The 12,474-nt window shown below is 44.5% G+C and overlaps 1 protein-coding gene across 17 annotated transcripts in view; it reads left to right on the forward strand.

The window, feature by feature from the left end:
* Nucleotides 1–11,306: 11,306 nt before the first annotated feature.
* The window catches only part of PER2 (period circadian regulator 2), a 47,361-nt gene continuing 46,193 nt past the window's right edge, over nt 11,307–12,474 (forward strand). For 13 of the 17 annotated variants that reach the window (XM_040566666.1, XM_040566660.1, XM_040566663.1 and 10 more), the window contains exon 1: nt 11,320–11,417. The gene's annotated coding sequence lies outside the window, so the exon portion shown is untranslated. Of the gene's footprint in view, nt 11,418–12,474 lie in introns of all 17 variants that reach the window. The other 4 variants (XM_040566671.1, XM_040566672.1, XM_040566673.1 and 1 more) reach the window with 3 other exon arrangements.

The following is a 12,474-nucleotide window of genomic DNA, read 5'->3' on the forward strand; positions in this document are numbered from 1 at the left end:
TCCAGTAATTTCGTTTAATTGCGAGCAAAAAAGAAGTGCCAGAATCTAATGTAATGAGAGACACTGGGATTAAAACTGCCTGAGGAGGTGGGAAAGTAAAATGGCTTTATATAGTTTTCTAGAAAAAGTAAACCTTGAAATACGGGTTTATTACGGTATACGTATTGCACCAGTAAAGAGCAATTCCATCTCCTTTCAAACCACTATGTAGACACCTACAAGTTGTGATGACAAATTTCAATTTCTACTACCAGGAACTGTCTTGACAGTTTTGCCATCTTTCCGTGGGCTTATCAGGCACCATTTGATAACTGTGTGCGCTCTTGGCCCCCTTTAGAACCTCAGAAGATTTGTTCTGAATTTCCTTTCTTAAAAGCTCTACTGTTCTGGTTACAACTATCTGGGAACAACGTATATTCCTTACTCTTCTTCGCTCTTCTATGTGACTATTTCATGTATCATCCCTGCAGTCCACCTCTGCCAGTTCCACCACTTATGACCAGAGCAGCAGCAGGTGTTCTCATCCAAGTGAGAGCTCACCAAATGCTTTAGTGGTAGCACAAACATTCATCGTCTCTTCTAAAGAAGCCTGAAACATCCTACCAGCATATCAGGATTTCTCACAACCACATTTCACACTGACACCACTGTTGCCACTACCACTGCCTCCATGGCAGTCATCCTAATCGTCCCCTGTTACAACCTTTGTTTTACTCTATCTCTTAGTTCCATCATTTAGGAACAAAAAATTATCATTAGTGAAACTATAGTAAGCAATATCCTCAAAGATGAATTTAGTCTAAATCTTCCTGTCTCTACCACCAAAGGTTTCAGGGTCTTCTGTTTCATTCAGAAGTCCCAAAGTCTGAGTGGTTTTTGTGTTTTGTTTTGTTTTTCAGGGGTGTTCACATACAAAAAACAAAACTCTTGATTACTGCACTCACCATCTTAAGCATTTCTTGACTGCTCAGATGTCTGTTCCCTTTGAATGCAAATGCCAGTTGAAAATACAAATATTTTTGAGATGCCTAGGTTTGTCAGACAGGTGAAAAAATACAGTAGCAGTCTTTGCTGAGGATGAGAAAGGGCATCTCTGGGGAGCTGTAGGCAAAAGCAGTGTCCTTAAGGTTCGTCTATAACCTAGATGAGGAGCCAACCCACGCTTTGCTCTGCAGCCAAGCCTAGAACCTGAAGCTCTTTGGAGTAAGAAAGCCAAGCTGGCTCTGTGGAAGCGAAGTTGCAGCATTTCTGAGGTGCTCTCCACATTATGAACTGCCCTTGGCTGTATGTAGATTTGTCAGCTCTTGTGTAGGATACTGAAGTGCCTTCTCCTGATGTGAGTAAGACACCACTGTCTTACAGGCATCCCTGTGTCTGGATTTTACCACAAAATGAACTTTGGGCAGTTAGATCATTACTGCCTGATTAAGTGCAGTGTGAAATCTTCAGCCTTGTATGGCTGTACAACACATCACAATCATACCATGCGTACCTAAAACTAGGAGAAGCAAAAAGGTACATTATCCTTATAAAGGGAGCCCTTCAATAAATAATCTAACATGCCTGCTCCTGTTTGACCCAGACAAGGGGACCTGTTTGGTCCCCTTGGCTCCTTTGAGCCCCCACGGCTCCTGTTTGACCCAGGAAGGAATCAACCCATCCAAACTAGCTGCTTCGATTCCTGATTGTTTTTTCTTTGTAGACCACAGCAGAAATTGTGGAGTTTGCAGAACTGATCTCTCCTTTCTTAATGTGCTGGCAAGAGTGGACACATCGCTATGTATCTATAATGCCAGAAAGAAGGCTGTCTTTTAAACTTTGTTTTTCTTTGAAAAGGAAATAATTAAAATCTTCTCTTGCTTTTAAAATTTCCTTAATGAAGAGAAAAAACTACCAACCAACAAAACAACCAACCTCCCTTTTCACTTGCCTAAGCTAGGTGGAGGTTCAGTTGCCTGCTTGCTGCATTGCCCAGAAGTGCAAGGGAGGCAAGGCTCCCAGAGGCAGCTGGGGAGCCCAAGCTGTGACCTGCCCCCCCCCCGGTGCACAGCCTGGGGAATTTCAAAAACCAGCAGCAGGCAATGAGAACAGCAGTGCTCTGCCACAGCATGGGCACTGCGGCATCTTCTGGTATTCTAGTGTATGTATTTCATAAATTAAACCAACACAGATTAACAGTGTTAGACTCTCAAATTCAAAACAAATTCAGTCACAATTTGTCTGTACAGGGTTAAACAGCATTGTCTGTCCCTTAGGTTTGCCATTCTGCTGTAACAGATATTGATTTTAACAGTTTTCAGATCGCTTTCATCACCTGAGTTACTTCAGCTCCGGCTTCAAATTTTCTGAAGTGGTCTCAAACTTACAGCATTTTGGGGTTGTGATTTTTGGCATTGTCTCATTCACCCTCTCTGTGCCACCCCACAGTAACCTGTTCTCTTTTCATGATGCTGTATGAAATACCATTCTCCCTTTATCTGGGCTATTACTTAACCAGTCAATTAATTTACCTCTTATGTTCCCTGCTTTCTCTATAGAAAAGGCACTGAGAAGATTTGGGTATAGCCATAATGTGGCACGTTGACTAAATCATCAAAGTCTTTGTAATCTCCTGATACTTCCAGGGTTGCCTCCTACATGCTGGCATTTTCAGGTTTAGCATTGCTTAGAGTGACTCTGATTATGTTGCCTCACTTGTCCTCAATAAATTCTCTCAACTCTTGTTTAAAAAACAGGTATATAATTTAAATGCACCTTTGTCTTGGAAGGGAACACTCAAAATTTCTCATGTGTATTACTCTTTTGCAAGCATACTGATGTGGAGAAATACCTGTTGGTTCCTCCATGGAAGATGGAGCCAATATGAAGCATGTTGCCTGCAGCTGCCTGTACAAAGGCTCCCTGTGCCATGTGCTGTATGGGAATGAGCTCACTAGTTGAATAGAGCTACTGAACCAGTTACGGATGTAGTCTGACAGTCACAGAACAAACGTGACTCATTTAAGAACATTCCTTACCTTCCCTTTTAATGAGTGGTTTCACCATAGTCAGTAAAGTAGAACTGAAGGGAGAACAAAGCGTTCTTCAGCCAGCTCCACACGGTGTTCTCGCACGCCACCTGCTCTGCTGCACGAGTATGTTTGACACGTAAACAGAAGCAACTGTCCCTCCACAGTGACAATATCCCTCTGATGTCCCAGACCTGGCAACAGAATCGCCTCTAGCAACAGATACTGACATGCTACTGCTAACAATACTAACACAGTACTAATAGATGAGAAGATTGATGGCAAGGTTTTACAAACTACAAGAAAAAAGCTTTAAAACTACAAAACATTGGCATGTTGAGGAGAGACCATCATTTTTTCATGACAGTAATAATGGTGTTGGTAAGAGAGCAGGGTTCTGCAAGTAGGGAAACTTGGGTCTTGTTTCACCAAGCCATCGAGGCTTGGTTATGTGGCTTCATGCTAAAGAGTGCTTGACTTCCGTGTTCAGTTCTCTTAAGAAGGGCTAAGAAATGAACCTGTGCTATGTCTTCGCTTTCCCACCTTGTGGTATGTCAGTAATCACTTGAGTAAAGCTCTTTCAGAGAAAGTAGATAATAGAAATTATAACATCAGTGTGAACTTTGAAAATTTGATCATTATTTGCGACATATTTTTGGTATAATAAAATTTCAGCTCCACCAATGACAAAGAACCTCTTGGTTATGCCCATAGAACTAAGGTTTCATCTCCTGTTCAGCCACTGCAGCATGCAAATAGCAGCAAAATTTTCTGACTGTGCAATACAGTAGTCCTCATACAAGGTCTTCTGCTATTGTTTCATTTTTATTATAGTGGATGGATCCTACCTAATTAACTTACAGTAGAAACAATGGCATGTATTCACTTCACCAGTAATGGCTCTGTCCAGATGGGCACAGTACAATTTTCAAGCATACTGCATTAGTGGTCTCTCTGTACTATTCATTTTACTGTAATCCACCACGTGGCTGGGGAAATAGACTGTTTATACAGATTTGGATTCTGTAACTGACATTCATGTTAACTCAATGTGAATCTCAAGATTTGAGGCACGGTTACTTGTAAATGCCTCGTGACATGTTACGGAGTGCTGTGTCTCTGGTTTTGAGCAGTGATCTGTATTTCTGAGGGATCCAAGTTCAAGCTCTAATGATCAAGTCTGAAGTGAGGTAAAGGCTTCTAGATGGTGGCAAGATGTGCTTTGATTGTGTTTTAGAGTCTGAAAAGAGGAGAGATTGTCTCAATGGACAGAGTCAGTATATAACAAAAAAGTTGATTCATTGGCTATTAGGTTTCAGTGAAGTATAAGATCTGTCATTTTAAAAACTCTCCCTTTTTTGGTTTGCCTTCTGAAGTGCCTTGAACAGTAGAATGTATGTCCTCAAAACTCCTCAAATTCTGCTGGCATTGAGACCCATCTTATTACTTTCAGAGGCAGAAGCAAGGAGAGGCTTAAATTGGCCTGATTTGTAAATTTTTGATTTGCAGGTAAGAAGAAACTGATTGCATAGTTCTTAAAATAATTCCGCAATAGGTAACTTTATATGATTTTATATTATTTTTAGCAAGGTATGATTTTTTTCACTCTTCGTTTTGTTGCACCCACCCCTTTCTTCCTTAAATATATTTCCTTAGCTTTCCTATAGCACAGTGTTTTAGTATGAAGAAAGCCTTTCCCCTAATAAGCAACAATTAGCTAATATTACTTAGGATTACTAATCCCTGCTTTCCTTTTATACCCTTTAACCTCTCTCCTTTAAGGAATGAATGCTTTTTTTTTTTCCTTTTGATTGAATTAAACTGCTTGTTTAATTTCTTTTATTGTGTGGTTACACAACAGAAGAATTGAATTCCAAAGTTCTGCTACAGCTAACAGAGTATCACATGTTACAAGCAGATTGAATATCTCATTGTGGCAGTAAGTATTATAGTTTTGTGGGTTTTTATGTAAATAAGGCTCCCATGATCACTCTGCTTTTCTCTGCTTGGTTGCCTCTCTCCATTCACCTAATAATTTTGACTTTATTGGCCAGTGTCTACAAATGTGACTAGTGGGAAGAAGTCCCAAAGATATTCGAGCTATATAATTTCCAATAAATTATATAATTTTCAAGAAATTAGATACCTGGGAAACCAGGTAGATGAGGAAAGTCTCCCTGGAGCTGTACTGAGGAAAGGGTTGTAGTAAAGTTCATACCAATTAAACACCAAATGATCCACAAAGATGGGAACAATTTCTACCCTGTTTGTTTCACTTACTGTCTTCTTTTGAGCACATGCTCAAAACTATTTAAATCAAAGGGAGTTATCCTGATAGAGTATGTATTGGTTCTTGGCCACGTGGATCAATGAAAGAGTGCGAAGTGAGCTGTTATTTCTCTTTTAATTTGTGACTTATCAGAATTTTCTAATTTATTTGCAGATGCAATCTGTGAAGCTTTACTTACTGAAGTATCTAGAAGTGACTTGGTCTACAAGGGTGTGCTGCAGTGTCCAAAATGCTTATTATAGTCCCTACTTTGTTTCCCAGTAGAATGCCCAGGTAGGTCTCTTCCAACCTAGAAATCTGTGTCTGTGTCTGTGTCTGTATGTGAGGCCTCTCTTCAGGGCCGAACTTCTTCCTGAAGCAAACACAGCCAGTCAGTATGCACACTCCTGAAAACAAAACCAAGCTTCCACTGACTTCAGGAGCAGCAGCATTGAGTTCAAAAAGGCTCACGTGTGAACTAACACTAGAAAACTAATTGAGGCAGATCAGTAATGAGAAACTCAATCTAAAAATGAAGTGTTTTTAATTAAGAGACACTCTTCAGAATTATTCAGAATTATACAGAAATAGGCTCTTTATCATTTAAAATTTGGCTCTTCCTTCCTCACCAACTATAAATCACTGAGCTGTGATTAGTAGACTTAGTAGAAGGAATGCCTGATTGTCTGGCTTTAGTTATGCCTATAAATGTGATGAGGTCTCACTGTAGGTGTGTTGGAGCAGATTCTAGCAGTCTGCAACTTGGCATCCAATTTCTTACAAATGTTTCTCTTATAATTGGTTAATGTTATAATTTGTTTCTTAAAAATGAGAACAAATTGCAGAAGTGTGCCCCTAGAGTCCTGGCAGCTAAGGGCAGCAGCATGACCCCACAGCACAATGACTGGGAGTTTAGCTGGGAACAAGAAAGTGCCCAGTTTCAATCCTCTGCCAAGACCTTGTCCAATATTTTATGTAATGACTACTTAACAAAAGGTGCATAAATACTCACCAGAGGGGAAGCCAGTACCCAGATCTTGTCTCTCCAGCTTTATTCTGTCTTTAAAGGAAGGTGTGCCTCTCGCTCCATTTTTTTAAGAGACTGGTAACACTTCACTCTGCTGGAGTCCAAAAGGAGATGGTAATCAGTGAACTCTGTGTACCCTTAGTCCAACACCACGAGCATGACAGGAATCAGTGGCTGTGTGGAGTCCAGGGCTAGGTCACACTGCTACAGGCCCAGCACCAGGCCGTAGGCCCTGCTGCTCAGGTGTGTGTGGAGAAATCCAGGCACCTCAAGGAGATCTGCTATGTGTGGCCATGGTTAACTTAGAAAGTTGTGTGTCTCCGGTAGCAAAAGCTGTGGAAATGCTATTCTACTGTCTCTACATTTAAAAAGAGCTTTCCCACTCGTTTCATCATGTCTGCCAGTCCATGCTGTACATGGACTCTGAAGTGTAACTGCTTACGAAGGAACCAAATTCAGCCGCTTAATGGTCAGGAAACTACCACAAAAAGGGTTTTGACAGATTAATAAATTAATAAATAAAAACTGTCTCACTGAGGGGCCAAGGGAGTAGAAGAGTAGACAAAAGTAAGGGTCAAGACCATATAACCATGAGGGGGTGGTAGCAAGGCACTAGCAGTGGCAAGGATGGGGCAGCACAGCCCCCCTTGATAAATGTTAAAACCCTTGTAAAAGCTGTCTTTGGCACCTCATTGGATAGTTTTGAATGGTGAACACCAGCCTGGTGGAGGCTATTACTTTCAGTGCAGAAGAGGGTGTATAAATCCAACACAGGAGGCAGGAATGAGGATGCATTTTTCTGTTTAGCATCCCTTACTAGTGCTCTTACGCTAGGGTAATGACTTGCCGAGTGTAACAACCTGCCAATTTCATTTTAAGTGCCTAACACCCCAATTCCCCATACCATAGGCTGACACCAATAGGCCCTGGAACCTCCACTCTGCCCCACAATGCTGTCATCCATCCTGTTTCGTTTTGGCTTTAGTGGTCCTGCAGCTGTGACATGATCCAACCAGAAACTTCTTTCATGGGATTTTTCAGTCAAATCAATTTCCTAATCTGGTTGACAGTACAGTTACATAATCTCTACTTTTTAAGTCAGTGGAGGTGGTGTGACTGTTCCTCTTGGTAGCTGTGTAAGGTCTTAGACCAGCTTAGGTAGATTGTGAAACCACACACTAGCACTGTGAGTTATGCAGGAAGCTTAAAAACCTTTTTCAGCCCTATGGATTCAAGTTCAGGCTTTCTTCAGACTTCTGTGAGGCTGACTGCAGAAAATGAGTTGCTAACGCACACTGAACAGCAGGATACTGGACCTGGGGGTGCCCAGAATTTGCCAGGAATACAGAGCTGTATTTGCTTTTGAATTCACGTAAGGGACTTGGGGATCAGCATACGTAACTACAGTGATGAGATACACCCCTTCCCTTTGTATGCTTTCAGTCATTCTAAAACAGAACAATTCAATGCTCCCTTATGTGTCGCTTTTCAAGATACTCAAAACTTAAAATTGCACTGAGGTTGTCAACAGAAACCGAATAAAAACAACTAGAGAACGGTAAGAAGGGGGACAGAACGAAAAGCTACATTCCCCAGAATTCTTTATGAAAGGATTTCTGCCCAAGGACGGCCACACACCTTTGCAAAGGACTTCTGAGCTGCAGCACTTATTAGAAGTTTGCTGCTTGAGTTGGAGTTCTGTATTGCCTATGTTCCTTTACCTTTCAACCACAGAGTGTCCAAGACTGTATAGATATTGCTATCTATCTGCTTATTATACTTTGTTCCTACACTTGGTAATGCTTTTAGAAAAACCTGCCCATATAGTCACTGGTAATGAGGAAAGTTGTTTTTTTTTTTTTTTTTCGCTTCCCTCATCTTCTGTCTGTACGACGGCAACAGTGATGCCTCTTGCTCATTAGCAAAATGCCTTTCCGGATCTCTGCAAGAATCAATGAAAGTCAGCATCACTGTAAATGATGAGTAATTAGACTTAGGAAATGAAGAATTAGTCGTGGGCTCCAGCTGCAAGATATTGATTATTTTTTTTCTCCTGAACAATATACAGTTCCATCAGTGCTGTGATGTAACATAACAGGTAGCTTTTGCAAGTGGGCAAGCTGAAGCACAGGAAAGCACAGCTACTTGAAAAAGATGAGCCCTATTTCCTTAACAGTAACCAAATCAAAGCAAACAGTCCTTAGATAGTTTTTCAGGAAGTCTGATTCTGTTTTTTCCTCCACATTGAAGGATTTATTTGTTTATTTATGTTTCAAAAATGTTGACACTGTCAATGTGTTGCTGCTTACCAGAACTAAGATACTTTTGTTAAGTAAAAAATTCTAACTTTTTTTCGTCAGGATGCTGGGAAAATGTCCAGCATTCTGTGAGGGGAAAAAAAGTATTGATAATATTAAGCAGTACTAGAGGCAGGGGGAATTTCACACACAAAAAGTTTTCCTAAATACCTTTTTTTTTCCCATGTAAAATATTTTTAGAACAGAAGAAAAAAAAAAGAGGGAAAAAGAAAAAGCTCTACCAATTCATCTTTTGGGATTTCAGAAAGATACCGTGCTGGAGGAAAAAAAAAAGAAAAAAGAGCTAGACAAGGAAAAGATTCAATAGCATTGGCAGACTAAGTATCAGTAGTGCAGTTTGAGCAATGCTAGTTCTGCATTTGAAAGAAAACTGCAAGGCCCAAACCTGGCTGCTTCTGTATGGATGCTCCTTAGGAGAGCCTGCTGCCTTTCACTGTTTCACATCAGTGGGTAGTTGCCTTGCAAAACTAAATGGGGGAGCCAGGTAAAATTTAAAGCAGTACAGCACCCCCCTTCTCTAGACAAAAGCTGCTACGGATGAATACTAGTGTGAGATGTGGGGTGTTACATGGTGAAACAAACAAATGGACATATATAAAGGACTTGATTTATACATCAGTGATTTGTTCTCACTGCGTTCCAAGAGTTACAACTGAATACAAAAGAATAAACAAAGCTGAAAAAAAATTCACAACCACTTGAATGTTTTTGTAATACATTCTTCTTTGTGCTCTTTTTTTTGTTTTTGTACGTGCAAGGAAACGTACTGTACTTATTCTGCTCTTAAAACCCTTATGCAATAGCTATTTAGTAAGCAGAGTTACCTTAAAATCAAAACAAACCACTTTGCTATGAATTTTATCCTGTTGCAATTTACAACCATTTTCTTTTGCTTTGTTTCTTAACATATGAGCTATTGTGTCACCGGTAATATTCACTGGTCTAGAAGACATGTGCCTGACATTTCATACTGGTGTTGCCTGGAATAACTTGAATCTATGTACATGATTCCAACTTTCAGAAAATTGGAACAGTAGAAATTTTTTTGACTGGTTCCAGTTGTGCAATCACATTTTGAGTAAGTTTCCCCCGTTTCTGTAACTTTTATTTTTTATTATAAATTATTTTAAAAAGCTATAAATACTAAAAGGTGTCAAGGATAGAAATTGAAACTGATTCCCCGCAAGTGCGGAGCTTGACCAAAATAATTGTTCAGTATTCCTTTAAAGTAAGCAGAACTGAAGTGATGCATCTGGTTGTTACTAGGTTGGAGAAAGTACTGGCTTTTTCTGGTGATGGTAACTACTGTTCTCCAGCTAGAACTAGCATGTTCCACCACAGCGATGGATGTGTCTCCTGTTCTGGTTGTTCTGGGAGCTCATTCAGCTTGAGAGCAGTGCCACAGTTTGCCTCCAGTTCCCCCCGTGTGCACTCTGACAAGGTGGGTGCAGGCGGGCCCTCAAAGTTTTTGCTTGGTGGAAGTGCCTTACTTGGAACCTGTGGTTAGAGGTGGAGCCCTCAGCACCAGCTACAGACAGGTAATTTTGGCATGTGACGTGATAAACATTATCCCATGGAACCCAAGAACATTGTTCTACATCCCTCCAACCCAACCAACCCTAAAGAGGAGAATTTAAACAGATGATGAGGTTCCGGATGTGAAGCACTAAGACCTGTAAGTTGACCAAACTATACAGAGAATATCTAATTAGGATTAGTCTTTAAATTAGACTCTTCAGAGGAGTACAAACTAAAAATGGGATCCTGATAAGCTGACTTGTGCTTTGCAACAAATCCAGTTGCAGGATCTGGTCTTAATGCTTCCACTCCCCACCCCCTCTCTTCTGCAGGAGTTAAATACTGCACGGTGCTTTACTCACAAGCTGTTTCTGTAATAGCAGTTGCTTAAATATCTGTGTACCTAACGGACTTATCCTTAACACCGCAGCGAGAGAGGGAAGCAGCATTAACCTCATTTTGCAGATAAACAGTGGAAGCCCTGGTGGCTCCCTACTCCCTTACACCCTATGGAGCGACTGCACGTATGCAGTGAGTGTGAAAGTGCTGTTACACCAAGGCTGGCACCACTTTGGCACGTCCGCTGCTCCTTCTCCTTGTAGCCACGTATGAGGGTGAAGGCAAAGGAGGCTCCGAATATGGATGAACTATCACGTCTATTGAGCTACTGAGGGAGCTCGGCTTGTTTTGAGACATTTCTCCCCAGAAAGAGCAGTCAGGCTCTGGGACGGGTTGCCCAGGGAGGTGGTGGCGCCACCGTCCCTGGGCGCGTTCGAGGAGAGGCTGGACGTGGCGCTGGGGGACGTGGTTAGTGGGTGACATTGGTGGTAGGGGACGGCTGCACAGATGATCCGGGAGGCCTCTCCCGTCCCCACGCCTCACCGCTCTTCCGGCGGGGCCAGGCCCGAGCCCCTCACGGAGCCGCCGCCCCCGCCCCCCGCCCTAAGCCCCGCCCCTCGCCGGGCGCGTGCTGACGTCACGGGCGGCTCCGCGGGCGGCGGTGGGTGGGGGAGGGGCCGTCTCGGCGGTTGCGGCCGCTGGAAACATGGTGCCACACGTGAGGCTTATGTAAAGTGAGCGGCGTGCGGCGCAGCCAATGGGCGAGCAGCGCGCCCCGCCCCCGCCGCGCTCGGCAGCGGGCGTCACGCTCCGGCGGCCAATGGCGGCGCGGCGGGGGCGGGCGCCGAGCGGCCGGTCACGTTTCTGCCTGTATGAAGTCGGGGCCGGGCAGCGCCGCGCCGCGCCGGGCAGGGCTGCGCCGGGCCGGGGGACGCGCGGTGAGTCGGGGCTCGGCGGGCGCTGCCCCGCGGCCGGGGATGGGGCAGCGCGGCGGGGGGGAGGGGGGGGATGCGGGCGGGCTGCCCCCGGCCCCTCGTTACGTAACGGCCGCCGCGGGGGCGGGACCGGGCCCCCCGCTGCATCCCCCCCCCCCCCCCCCAAGCCCCTCGGGGCCTCCCCGCCGCGGGGCCCGGGGCTCCTCTCACAGCGCCTCGGGGTGGGGGTCCCGGGGGGCGGCCGGGCCGACAGCGGGGAGCTCCGGCGCCGGGAGCCGGGGGAGGGGGAAACCGGGCCGGGGGGGTCGCCCCGGCGCCGTGCCCGCAGCCGCAGGTGGGCGGGCAGCGGGTCCCGGCCGTGGCCGTGGCAGTGCCGCGCCTGGGGGCTGCGCGGTGGCGGCGGAGGGCGGCGGCGTGGCGCTCCATGTGCGGTTACAAAACGGTTTATGTAAGGCCGGCTCCGTGCGCGCCGCTCGGCGGGGCGGCGGCGGGCGGGTGGCCCGGCCCGGCTCGGCGGGGCTGGGGAAGGTCCCCGGGGGGTCAGCGGGAGGGCTGCGGGAGCTGAGAGGGTTTGGAGTCGGTTGGAGTGAAGCACCACGGCTTGCTTAGGGCGGCGCGTCCGGAGGGTTTTCAAGAAGTGCGTTGGCCGTGGCTCTTAGGCTGTAAGAGATCCTTCATTTCGTTTTCTTTTCCAGATGTAAGACCCAGAGGCATGCTGGCTTGTGCATCTGCCACTGAGTAGCTACTGCTTTCGTATTCACAAATTAAGGAGAAAAGGTTGAAATCTTGTGACGTTTCCGGTAGTAAGACTGTCTGCTCAAGTCAAAAGCAGAGTCAGAAACTGATTTAGTCCAGTGAGAATCAATTTCAAGTTGCCAGTGTTGTTTCAACCACGGAGTTTCTTTGCAGATGACAGTTAACGTTAGTTATCGCTTCTCAGAACTACAGCAAATTTTTAGAGCTGGCCTTTGATTATTGTCCGGGTAAAATCCAAATTCATTGCTGTGATGGCAGTGAGGAATATCGACTTAAATGCAAATGGTTAGTTTTGTTAACGTAC

The sequence above is a fragment of the Cygnus olor genome, chromosome 9 (assembly GCF_009769625.2).
Source record: "Cygnus olor isolate bCygOlo1 chromosome 9, bCygOlo1.pri.v2, whole genome shotgun sequence".
Classification (NCBI taxonomy): domain Eukaryota; kingdom Metazoa; phylum Chordata; class Aves; order Anseriformes; family Anatidae; genus Cygnus; species Cygnus olor.